Raw genomic sequence first — 12,347 nt, 5'->3', positions numbered from 1 at the left:
ATTAGGCATGCAAGAAAAAATGTGTTACTGTAAGATAATAAAATATTTGTAAACACTAAGCTGTGATGGAAATGAGCTAGCTGGGTCTTTATGTGATCTGTTTATCAATAAAATAGGTCACACTGTTATAATCCCATTTAAATCACTGTAAAGGAAACATTTTTACAAAAGGTGAGAAAAACCCGAACTGGATTGATACTCTTAAAAAATAATGTTGATTTGCAACTAAGAGCATAATGATGTAGAGCTTGTTTCTGTCTGCTTCCCTGAAGTGTTATGTTATACTGTACACATCCTTTAGTTGTATATCTTAATAAGACCATTATAAAACAAACATTTTGACTTACTGTCAATGGGAATTTTATAAGGCAGGGTTGATTGCTAAATCTAACTGTGAAGTGGTTTTGCCAGTAGGTTTTGAAAGCACTGCTGTCTGAAACTGTGGGGATGTTTCCTAGAGCCAATGAATCCCAGTAATCCGGAGTGCGGATTTTAATGGCAGCTCAAATATTTTTTCCTGTTTTTTTCCTCTTTCAGATTTTATAATACAACTAATATACAACAGATATGACATCAGTAGAAAGGAGGTGATTAAAAGATTACATTTCAATGATATTCCGCTTGTACTGAAGAAAAAGTAAACTGGATAAAATGTTTTAATAAAATGACTAAGAAAAACAGAAGGATAAGGAAAGCACTTCTTGAAAGGATTTAGAACAGAATCCAGTTAAAGAAAGAGCATACAATACATTGTGAGCACAGCTAGAAAGGGGTATTACAAAGGCCAAAACAGAGATTTAAATGAAAATTTCAATTGAAAAAAATAATAAAAGATTTTAGATGAGGAAAAGGAAGTGACTAATATAGAAAATTACTATTTCACGCATGTGCGTAATAAGGAAGAGGCAGAAAATATGCCTTTAGGCTCCAAAGAAAAGAAAAGACTCTATACTAAATAACATTAGTATAAAAAGGCAGAGGCATTAAAGCACTTAAGATAAGAAAAACTCTTATCTATCTATTCTAATATTCTACCAGGTTTACTTAAGGATACAAGAGCTATTATTCATAGACCTTTAACAAAGCTCTCACAAATGTCTTACGCTGACAGAATAAAAGAAATAAGTCTTTTTAGTCTTAGTACAGAGAAAACTATAATGACACAACTCCCAAGCATTAAAAATCCTCAAAGGCACTGACTAAAATAACCCAGAAGATTTCCTCAGGACCAACAGTAAAACACGAAATTGGGGACACCATCAAAAAATAAGGGTAAGTGCTTCTAGAACCTGTGCATCATCATATAGAAGGTTGTGGGAGTCTAGGAGCTAACCAGACATGTACTGTACAAAATAGTTGTTGAAGCTGTTATCCTGGCTTCTATCAAGAAATGCCTTGCTAAGATCCTCTGATCAATTACCTACTAGCAACCAATCAAGTTAGGTGGGCCAAATGGCCTCCTAGTGTTTTAGCCTTTCTTATTTTCTTAAATAATTACTACCTGGCACTTAATTATTGTAGATAATAAACATGTGCAACATTTAATTACTATTAGTGAAAGAGAAATTCACCTAGTTATTAACTTACCTTCTTATTATATACACGTTATATTAATTGTGTAATACTGTATGTGGTTACTATTCTTATTTTCCAAAGTTATATATTAGAACAATGTAAAAAGCAAAGATCATTGACATAAGTTCTGGGGACAATTTTTGTGCTGTACGCTGGATTTATACTGCTTTCAAAATAAGTCAGCAATATGCCACTTTTAATGCAGAGGAGCATTCTAAACTACAACACATCTTCTGTCATTTTTTACTTTAAATGAGATTATTTTAGCTGTTCGTTGTCTTTTAGACATCTACTTCTTCTATCCAAAACTTGCAAGTGGGACGTTGAATCTAAATCTCAGTAATAAAAGGTAATAAAAGCTGTTTTACTTTTAATAACTTTTAAACTCCACTGGGGTAAATTTCACCCTTATACCAATATTGGATTTGGCTTACACATTAAACAAGGTTCCAGACTACAAATTATTTTATTTGTACCTTAATGAGTGTTGTATCACATGCTTTTCTACTTTTTGTGATTGTTAGGTGAAGTGTCCAACACCTTTTCTGTCTTTGTTGTTATTTGTCAGTTTGCCTCCTCTTGTGACCCTTTTTTTGTAATGACTTCCATGCAGTTTTATAAAGAAAGTATTTTTAAACAGGCTTTTATTTTCAATAATCATATAGTCCACATATTTTCTGCCATTAAAATAATTATGTAAATTATACATCCTATTAAATAAAAGATTATTCAAAATGTAAAAAAAAATGTTGAGTGGTATTCAAATAATTCTTATCAAAGCCAAAGCTTTTTTATTATGGGGAATTATGGGGCCTGAAAGATAGGTTGATAGGAAATAAGCATTTCAAATCAAAGGAATTGGCTGAAAAATAAACCTTAACACGGTATTACATGATACTGCCTATAAAAAGAAAAAAGCAATAGCTGTAACAATCAATATATGGTCATGTCAGTAAGCTAATGTTAAGTGTCTTTCGTTGATAACCTAAGCACATTTTTTTATCACTTACAGTGCCTTGCGAAAGTATTCGGCCCCCTTGAACTTTTCAACCTTTTGCCACATTTCAGGCTTCAAACATAAAGATATAAATTTTTTATTTTATGTGAAGAATCACCAACAAGTGGGACACAATTGTGAAGTGGAACGAAATCTATTGGATTTTTGAAACTTTTTTTACTAATAAAAAAATGAAAAGTGGGGCGTGCAAAATTATTCGGCCCCTTTACTTTCAGTGCAGCAAACTCACTCCAGAAGTTCAGCGAGGATCTCTGAATGATCCAATGTTGTCCTAAATGACTGATGGTGATAAATAGAATCCACCTGTGTGTAATCAAGTCTCTGTATAAATGCACCTGCTCTGTGATAGTCTCAAGGTTCTGTTGAAAGCGCAGAGAGCATCATGAAGACCAAGGAACACACCAGGCAGGTCCGTAATACTGTTGTGGAGAAGTTTAAAGCCGGATTTGGATACAAAAAGATTTCCCAAGCTTCAAACATCCCAAGGAGCACTGTGCAAGCGATCATCTTGAAATGGAAGGAGTATCAGACCACTGCAAATCTACCAAGACCTGGCCGTCCCTCTAAACTTTCAGCTCAGACAAGGAGAAGACTGATCAGAGATGCAGCCAAGAGGCCCATGATCACTCTGGATGAACTGCAGAGAACTACAGCTGAGGTGGGAGAGTCTGTCCATAGGACAACAATCAGTCTTACACTGCACAAATCTGGCCTTTATGGAAGAGTGGCAAGAAGAAAGCCATTTCTCAAAGATATCCATAAAAAGTCTCGTCTAAAGTTTGCCACAAGCCACCTGGGAGACACCCCAAACATGTGGAAGAAGGTGCTCTGGTCAGATGAAACCAAAATTGAACTTTTTGGCCACAATGCAAAACGATATGTTTGGCGTAAAAGCAACACAGCTCATCACCCTCAACACACCATCCCCACTGTCAAACATGGTGGTGGCAGCATCATGGTTTGGGCCTGCTTTTCTTCAGCAGGGACAGGGAAGATGGTTAAAATTGAGGGGAAGATGGATGCAGCCAAATACAGGACCATTCTGGATGAAAACCTGTTGGAGTCTGCAAAAGACCTGAAACTGGGACGGAGATTTATCTTCCAACAAGACAATGATCCCAAACATACAGCAAAATCTACAAAGGAATGGTTCACAAATAAACGTATCCAGGTGTTTGAATGGCCAAGTCAAAGTCCAGACCTGAATCCAATCGAGAATCTGTGGAAAGAGCTGAAAACTGCTGTTCACAAACGCTCTCCATCCAACCTCACTGAGCTCGAGCTGTTTTGCAAGGAAGAATGGGCAAGAATTTCAGTCTCTCGATGTGCAAAACTGATAGAGACATACCCCAAGCGACTTGCAGCTGTAATCGCAGCAAAAGGTGGCTCTACAAAGTATTAACGCAAGGGGGCCGAATAATTTTGCACGCCCCACTTTTCATTTTTTTATTAGTTAAAAAAGTTTCAAAAATCCAATAGATTTCGTTCCACTTCACAATTGTGTCCCACCTGTTGGTGATTCTTCACATAAAATAAAAAATTTATATCTTTATGTTTGAAGCCTGAAATGTGGCAAAAGGTTGAAAAGTTCAAGGGGGCCGAATACTTTCGCAAGGCACTGTATGTCACTATAACATCAATGGCTGTCTATGAATATTGATCTGTATTCCCAATTGCCGAACACCTCTAACTTATTTACTGCTTTATTTTTATACAGATGCATTTGTATGTAACATACAATACAATATTTCTGAACATACAATTACAGTATGTACACCCTTAAATAGTGGCATGAGCATGTGCATTGGACAAACTGGACTTTTGCAATAGGTACAGCAGTTCATGTAGTGTATAGCTAATTCACATTAGCTGGGTGCTGGTATGTGGGTGATCCACATACACAAAATGAAGGATCGGCATTTTGTTTTGCAGAAGGATGGGAAACGGAATGGAAAAAAAAAGTCTAACTTTACTTGCACAGTTGTGGAGGGTATAAAGGTGAATATATCATTTATTCTAGTTTTTCATGAGGTAAATAATGCAACAGATTTAAGGCGAAGCTACAGATTGTGTGGCTACAGATTGTGTACCTTGTGTGCCAAGGTAAGATCATTTTTTGTCCCTTGCTCTAACCCTAAGTCATCCAGTCTGATTGGAACTCAGTCAACTGTACACCACAGCTTCTCCCACCTGTTCAGTGCACAGCAATGTCTAACTAATGTACTTCACAGTCAATTTCATGGCCTGTTGATGTACTCAAAGTGATGATGAGAGGTTCAGGACCTTTTCAGACAAAGCCGTTCAAAACCATGCTTCAGTAATTTGGAATAAAGTTCAGGAACAAGAGCTCACTTTTTAGATTTTTAAATTGCTTCCATTTTAAGTACAGTCTTTTGCAAACATCAATAACAGGGACCCGGAGCAACATTATATTTCACTCTGTTGGAAACCCTAAACATGTCATTAGCATAAAAAATATCTCAGATCTTAGTTATCTGCACGTTTGCGTATCCAGTTATAAATAAGCTAAGCACACTGCTAATACTGTAGGTGTTTCTTTACACAGATGTTATTCAATAGAAAATGTACAGCCTCTTTTGTTTGCTGATTAATACCTGTACTTGTGTAAAACCATAGTCCAAACCCTATACTGAAACCTTTTGACACAGTGATTTTAGATGGATAAAATAAATGTTTTAGTTCCTTTGTTATTTTTTATTTCAATCTAATCAAATCATCAAATTATTTCCATTAACAGAGTCAGTTAAAGGGAGAGAAAAAGTACACTTTTATTGAAGAATTGTTTTGAATTTCCCTATTTTCTTGTTGTTCATATACAGTACTTCAGGGATAATGTCACCCGCACTTCAATGTGTAATTGCACATTGTGATTAATGGCACTACCAGCGAGAATTACAATTTACCTTGGGTTTGTAGCAAACATTGTGTCACGAACTGTTTTTCAGGACCCTATGCAGACGATAAAATCCGGAAGGGAGTGCAACAAACACAGGGAAAAAAGACTGGGAGAGGGGCTGGAAGAAGAACAGGGGGGCGTGTCAACGGTACGCTGGTGCTCAGGGGGGGCATGGTCCAAGGCAAACAAGTCCAAAGGGAGTCCATAGGAAAATTCAGGGAATGCAAATGTCCATCCATGACAGAGACAAGACAAAGTTAAAAGCTGAACTTGGATCTGGCCTATGCTGTTGCCTATACGCCCAACTTCCAAAGCTGAGCCTGGAATGGTGGGAGCATCTGGCTTTTGTAGGGAAGGGCTGGAACAGGAGGCAGGTGCAAAAATCAAGACAAACAAGGAAAAGCCGGAGTGTCCTTAAGAGGTGGGGCTTATGATAGTGACACACTGTAGAGGAGGTATCCTCTGATAAGAAGAGGGCAATGAAAGCTGATGAAATGCACTCTCCAGGCACCAGTAGAAAATGTCTCAAAATGTTTGTGTGCTTCAACATTGCAAGAATTCTTTTACAGCACATAATTATATCAATAAGTTTATAATTCTTGCTTGCTCCTTTGTTTTGTATTTAATTTAGATTTTTGATTTTGGTATAAAAAGCCTCTTGGATTTATCTAGGGTATTTATACTCTTATTTCCAGTTCCCATTTTCATGGTGATGCTGTGACTATGAAACTAATTTTCGTAACACCATTCATAGTCTGCTAAAGGCAGGTTCTCAGCTGGCTGTTATTTCAAAGTCAAAAAGCATGGCATGGTCATATATTTATTTGTTGAAATTGAATATATCAATATTAACTACTGTAAAAGTAAGGCCCATGACTGAACCAGATGGATGAAGAATATTTGGAATAAAGCCCAGAACTTTGAGGCCCAATAGTGTCAAACAAGCAAGCAAAGTGAGATTGTCAAAGACAATGTCAAAGACAAGCTCACCATGACTAGACTGCGCAGGATATGACCAGTTATTTCCACTAGGGAACACCTGATCAGACTACCACAGGCTGCCAGACTGTGCAGAGACAGTACCTTATCGGCCTTCTTCAACCTTCAACCACAAGTAATAGTCAATGAATTAAAGATGCTCTGTGAACATAAAACAAAGTGGTCAGGCCTGACTTGAAGATCCTGAAAATTATTACTTTAATAGTAGTCAGCACAGCCACTTGTTATCTCTGAGATACCACAGCAATGAACATTTTGTAGATGTTCTTGCCACTTAAAAAAGCACAAGAGGTGTCATTGTGAGATCTTGTACAGCTAAACACCATGTTTATTCTAAGTCATACGGTTCAAACATGCAGTTTAGAGTTCAATAAAAGGTAAATCACTTAGAATTTTTGACATTTGTATACCAATTACAGTACTTCATCTTCTACTTGAGACGATATATGCTGCCTTCATTTTGGAGGGCTGTGAAATTGTTTGCAGTATCTCTGGTACTGAAAAAAGACATAGATCCTGCAATTTGACTGAGTTGTCATCCCATATCATTGCTTTACATGGATGTTAAACTGTGTGTAAAGAGTTGCCAAGGCTGGCTGGAGGTCTACATGATCAAGTTGGGACTTTTATCTGTATCTTATAATCATTTCTCCTTCAACACCATCATTTTCTTTTCTGCACCCTAAAAGATCTGTAGGGGTACTTGCAAGACCAAATTATACTGTAGATCTAACTTCTACTCATTTGTTTTGCTGTGTCCGTTCAGTTTAATCCTGACATTCCTTGATCTTGGTGTTCACTTAAGGAAAACCTGGTGTCTCCCTATGGACTTCAACATTTAATTGATTTTAATGCTTCATTTAGACATTGAAGATTGCATTTTTACCCAAGGTTTCTACAATTATGACTAATGTCGGTGCGAGTGGAAAGATGCATCAATTCCCAGAAAACTTGACATTGCCACTCTCCAGTTTGATATAATCATAATTTTATTTCTTGACATTCACATTTGAGCAGATGTTTTTTATAGAGGATGGTCTTCACTTATACTGGGATTTACAGTCTACCATACTCTACTCTCTACACTGTTTACTTGTGTCTTTGTTCTGCAGTTCGTGTCTGACACAGTACACATACCCAGTTACCCAGTGCATAAACAGCTGAACATCTTTGAAAAACCAAAGGGATCAGCTTCCTCTCTCTCTGCTTTCCTATGACGGTCTTCGTGCACCACTTAATATTTCTTCACAGAGCATATCTGAACTCTCATTGATGGTTTCATATAAAGCTATGTGCTATCCCCTTGTATACTGTAGTGCCCTCATCAGGCAATGATGGGGCACCGAGCAGACAAGCAGTGAGGCTGGTGATGTCAGCCCCAGGAGAGCATGCTGGGATAGATGGGAACTTGTCTGGGATAGTTGGAAGCTATCAGGGACATTGCTAACTCCTGGTTACTTAGGGGGGAGGTCAGGTTTGTGTTCATGGTATTCAGGTGTACACAGCTGGCTGTCCCATATTTCCCTATTTGGATGTTTGATCTCAGGTTCCCACCCTAAAGTGTCTGGCCCCTGTTAGTCAGCACGCCCAACTTCACTCAATTACATTACTTTTTTTCTTTATGCTGGCTGGTCCATGCAGTCCTTCTGAGTTCAGTAAGTAGTTAAGCTGTTCTTTTCAATAAAAGAGCACTTTTAATTCCTTCTGTGTTTATTGCCTGCACTATAGTTTAATCAGTTGGTGGGACGATAGAGGCATGTTTTTACCCAACTTCAAGGAATATCCAAAAAAAAGTTAAGCAGTGGAAATTGGAAAGAATTGTCCAATGCTCTAAACAAGGGCATTCTTTCTATTCACCTTGTACACTTAATAGGGCACAGTTCAAATCTTGGAGTCTCTATGTGATAAGAGGTGGGTCTGATTGCCTGGTCTCCCCACAGTGAATGAAATGTTGCCTCTAGCTTGGGAGCCTCTGCATTCCCAGTCTTGGCATCACTGGATCCTGTCTTGAAATAATTTACAAAGACTTTCCTATATATTGGATCCGTGGTGCCAAGAAACACAGGAGTATCCTGAGAGTGCTACTGCGATACAATCCTTATGACTTTTCTTTCATAGGTAATGATTCTTGTTTAAAGGGCTTTTGGTTGGGAAATGTTCTGTTGTTCTAGTGTTCTGTTATACTGTTGAGTTTGATATTGTCTATTAGTTTTGGAAAACTTAATGTTAATGAATAAGAACCAGTTCACAAAAAAAGACCCTGTGCAATATCTATATAAAAGATCCTTTTATTACTCATTCTTATTACATTATAAACCATTTATGGAATTTAAGCAGAACAGTAATAAAGTACGTGCAGGTGATCAAGCTTCAGTCTTGACATTGTCAATCTTGGTCTAATTTTGAAGCAGCAAATACAGAAGAATGGATTATTTTTCCCAGACCACCAGTAAGATTTGTTCCTGGGCTAACAGTCATTTGGTGTCCATGGCGTTTTAGTTGTTATATGTCAAACCCCCTGTGAAGGTAAGACTAATACACAAAGCAAGAAATAGAGATCGTTATTCAACAGGACTAGCAATAATTTAAGTATGGTTTAATGAGGAACCATACTCATTTCAGTGTTAAATTAATTTTATGTACCATAATCTCAATGTGAAATACCAATGATATCCAGCTTTAAGGTTATAACCCTGCAGATGATGAAGATGAAAGTTTTCAGCAGAGCATGAATAATAATAATTAATACTATTAATTATTTATATTATTATTATTTTATACTCTATTCATAATGGGTGTAGCTATAGTCCAAATATTAATTCTTTCATGTACGTGTAAACTTTGGACGAGCTGAATACAAACATATAATAAAAAGAAAACTCAACACCTGTTCTTTTTAAAGCAATAAAAGCAATTTACAGTGCAACTCAGTTCTCTCCTTAAATAGTTCATTTACTGGAAAAAATACTGCGGTGATATTTAAAGAATGACTTACAAAGAATAAAAAACATAGTAAATAAGACTGTAGAAAGTGCTACTGTTTGTCCCTGATCAATGCACTGAACAGAATTTGAAATGTATGAAATCATGAGCTGTAAATCGTGCAGTCACCTGGGATTGATGGCACTTGAGTGCTGTGATTTCTTACAAAATGGAAAGCAAGGTCTAGACCAGCAAAGGAAATTACAAGTTTCTTTGTATTAGGTGAAGTTTGTGAGCATTTGGAGCAGATTAAGTGAAATTATTAGTGTTAAATAAATAAAATAGGGTTAATGAAATTCAGTGTAACAAGCATAAACAGGTACAAGCCCATTCATTGAATTTTTAATTCATTTTTTTTAATTTTCAAAATAAATTGGATACATCAGCTTTACAATAAAACTGTGTGTGCGTACCATGACTATGCAATTAATCTTTGTTTTTAAGCACATAATATGAATCAGACACTTAAAAACAAGGGACAATTCAAATATATGTTATACATCAATAAATACATAGTTGTACTTTTTAGGACAGCTAACTCTTAGTCAACCTATACAATGGACAATGTTTTCAATTCTAAATATTAAACACATGTTTTAGAAACTTTAAATAATACAACAAAAAATATTCAAAGCAAAAGACTGTCATGAAAGGAATAGTACTTTGGTTTAGTTGCCTTAAGTTCAGACATGTATGGGCCCTAATTAGATTAAAGGTAGAATGGCCTAGTGTATTTTTGGTTCTTGCTTTACTCTTTCACAATTGTACAGTATATTCACTTTAAAATTTATTATGATTTCTTCTGCTCTAGAGTTCAATATAATTTTCTTACATTACATGCAAATGATAGATGATAAAGGTTAATTAAGATAGCCGGATTGTTCTCCTGCAATACTGTACACTTGCCTTTTCTTCAACAGTACCTTAGGCTGAATCCAGAGTCAGTCAATCATGTTGAAATCAAGGCATGTAATGATTGAGACATATACTTCTTTGGGCTTTGACATGTTATATCCTGTATGGAACCATAGCTTCTCCTGCATTCTGGATTAGCTCTTAAGACCTGTCTGTCTGTTGTCTTTCAGTTAGAATCATTACACAACTAAACTGTGAACTTGTTATCCCCCAACCAGTATTGTACTGCTTCCCAAATTGTATTTATGTTCAGCTGTACAGTTTACCCAACCCCAGCCCAAATAAAATAATTTAGCCAAGCACTTGGCCTTCTAATACAGAGGTTAGGAAATGGTCAGTTAGAAAAAACAAGCAACATTGTACTGTGTACTCCTGGGACACGGCATTAAAAAAATGGTTAGGCCAAGCAACTGTGCCAATAACAACTCGCTTTTGATATTTGCTTGGCCTCTGCAAACTATTTGCATGGACCATATTTGTAAATCTATCGTTAACATGTTGGATGCCTATACAATAATTTAAGATTAAGTACACAGAAAAGTAAAAAGATTTATGAAGCTTTCTTGATTTATGAAGCTAAAAAACAGACACATTTGATTGTATTCCTTTCTTTTTACTTTTCAGTGTGGAATTAACCTCTGCTTGTTCCTCTGTAGCTCCCCACTCTCACCTGTGCAATATATTGGGTACATGTTGCTTTGACATCTATGGCTAACAATAAACATTATATTGCTAACTTTTGCATGTACTGTATTATAAAAGCAAATACAACAATATGACAAAATAATCATTTTTACACATGGACAAACACATATACACAATTACATAGCAATTACACTTTTTACCACTACAAACAATGGTCATTTTAATCAGTTGGCAATAACAACTACAAACCACTAGTTTTCCAATCAATTTTCAGGTAATCAGTAGCAGTTAATCTTTCTGTTAAATTCTAAGTTGTGAAGATTTTTGGAACCACAAATTAGTTTGAAAATGAGCAATAGTATAAAGTATGATTCACACCTCAAAATTAAAGAAGGCAAGAGTTTCCAAAAAAGTGGGCAAGGGTGATCGGTTTATTCAAAAATATATCTAAATCAGTTACCGAAAAGGACAATTTAGTGTGTATAACTGTGATTTTATGGAGAAATGGCATTAAATCATTTGTAAACATTAATGAACAAATTACCCAGTGAAGGCAAAGAACACAACCACCCTAAGATAACAACCTGGTAACTAGAGAAAATACCAGCAGACCCTGGAATATTAGTTCAGAAGAGAACAGCATGGTGATCAATGAAGAAGGTGGGTGGCAATGGATAATATCACAATGATAGATGCCTCTTTTTATTGCATAAAAAATTAGGGTTAATAGCATGCTTAAATGTAAGTGTGCTTTATCAATTGTTTGAACTGCAGCTTAACAGGACAGGCCTGGAATAAAAAGTGAACTGGTCAGAATGTTAAGCGCAGTGGTGGCTTGTGGAGGTTGTTTTAGTTTCTCAAGGACTGTAGATCTCTTGCCTGGTTTTAAAATTACCTAGGTGGAGAACCACACCCAGTAATATCACGGCCCAAAATGGTATCTTCAAATCAGCCTTTTACTGCAAATGTTAGTTCTGCTGTAATATTAAGCACACATTCCAGCCAGAGGAGGACTGGGCAGAACAACCACCTGATATAAATCTTGATTAAGTCTTATAAGTGCATCTGAAGGAGCGTATGACGGCCAGGGAAACTTCCTAACACACTCAATGCACGCAAAGCTGTAGGCATGAAACCACAGAGGACAGAAGTGGACAGCTTAGCCAAAACTGGCAAAAACAAAGGAGTTTTTTTGTACACTTCTGTATACTTTGCGTCAAAATTTTAATGTGGTTGACTAATATTATACAGTAAAAGCCATTGAATTACTTGTTATACAGTATGTAATATATTTTT

Source organism: Atractosteus spatula, chromosome 1 (assembly GCF_055471065.1).
Source record: "Atractosteus spatula isolate fAtrSpa1 chromosome 1, fAtrSpa1.hap1, whole genome shotgun sequence".
Taxonomy (NCBI): domain Eukaryota; kingdom Metazoa; phylum Chordata; class Actinopteri; order Semionotiformes; family Lepisosteidae; genus Atractosteus; species Atractosteus spatula.
The sequence above is the reverse complement of the archived record's forward strand: the minus strand, read 5'-3'. Positions refer to the sequence as shown.